Source organism: Olea europaea, unplaced genomic scaffold (genome assembly GCF_002742605.1).
Source record: "Olea europaea var. sylvestris unplaced genomic scaffold, O_europaea_v1 scaffold30171, whole genome shotgun sequence".
Lineage (NCBI taxonomy): Eukaryota > Viridiplantae > Streptophyta > Magnoliopsida > Lamiales > Oleaceae > Olea > Olea europaea.
Genome location: NW_019248839.1, coordinates 1 through 1362, shown reverse-complemented (window position 1 = coordinate 1362; position 1362 = coordinate 1). Strand labels below are relative to the sequence as shown.

The window sequence follows — 1362 nt, the reverse complement described above, 5'->3', positions numbered from 1 at the left end:
TTGTAATATAATTTAACCTGCTAAACTACACTTCCCACACATGAAAATAATGTAATCAAGCATTCATGGATTCTGCAGAGGAATATATGCATAGTTTTTCATTAACAATTGTTGGAATATTGGGTCATGCCATTTGGGCTAACACGACACATGACCTATTTGAATTAGTTCAAGGGAGTGATTTGATTTGGATACAAAACTTCGACCTCCCAATAGCCTTAACATAAAGTTAACAGTGTAGTGGACAATGTAAGTGAAAATATGAGAAGATCTTGGAAAGTATTCTTTTAAAGTAAGAAATTCTTAAACCCAAATTTTGATCATTGAGTGCTACATAATGTTACATCAATAAAAACATAATGCTGCAGCATTGACTTAGCCCCTGTTTGGGCTCCATATTTCCAAAAACTCATTGTTCGAAAACTCATTTTAAATCAGACATTCTCTCGCAAAATAATTTTAGACGTAAACCTAAAATTTTTCCTTATTTTTTAAGCACACATTCTCCCAAAAAAATAGCTATTCAAAAATACATTTTAATCCAAAAATGGGTCTCGAGTCTTGGACCTAGCCATTAGAACTATCAAATAACTAAACCACTGGCAAGAAGTAATGTTAAAAACCTAAGGTGACGACTACACAAACTGAATCATTTTCATCACATGCAATGTCACTTTAAGGAGCTCTAACCAGTAGGATTTGCAGCAATTAACTGCACGCCTACGCTCCTCACAGACTTCATGAGCACTGAAGCCTGGTTCTTGCAAGGCAGCTTTTGCAGCGATACCACAGAGCGAAGCAACTCTGCTGTGAGCCGAGCAGTTGCATGTGATCCCTCCACTTTACTGCCACCAGAAAATCAAGAAAAATACTATCGTTTCATATTACATGATAAAATTTTAGCGTATAGGATATTCCCATTTCCCTGTTCTTAAAATAAACAAAATCTATAAAAACTCCTCACCGTTTGTTAAGCTTGGCAACAAACTCATCCACCAGCCCTCGATAATCTGGCATTGTTTCAATCTAAGAACCTAAAAATCAAACAAAAGGAATACCCAGAAAGTTCAAGAACGTAAAAGTTTCAATCTGTTCTTTCAATTTTCATACTCAGAAACAGGAAAATCTATAACCCATTTTTTTAAATAAAAAAAAACAAAAAATGATAACTAAAAAAGATTCTACCCATCATACATTTATTTCGGAAAATAAATAAAGAACTGAAATTTTCTTTTACCTTCTTCGAGAAAGAAATCTTAAAATCTGCAGAGAAGATTGAGCAATGGAGTCTATTGTTGAGGGGTTTTGGGTTCTACCCCTAGCAAAATAATTTTTCGTTTCCATTTAATTTGGAAATTGCCT

The 1362-nt window shown here is 34.2% G+C and overlaps 1 long non-coding RNA gene across 1 annotated transcript; it reads right to left on the bottom strand.

Annotated features, from left to right (window-relative positions):
- Positions 1–358: 358 nt before the first annotated feature.
- Positions 359–1346, bottom strand: LOC111384819. Its single transcript, XR_002700964.1, has 3 exons — positions 1238–1346; positions 965–1034; positions 359–845 (listed from the first exon to the last, which is right to left on the bottom strand). It is a non-coding gene; the product is annotated as an uncharacterized LOC111384819 (long non-coding RNA).
- Positions 1347–1362: the final 16 nt, after the last annotated feature.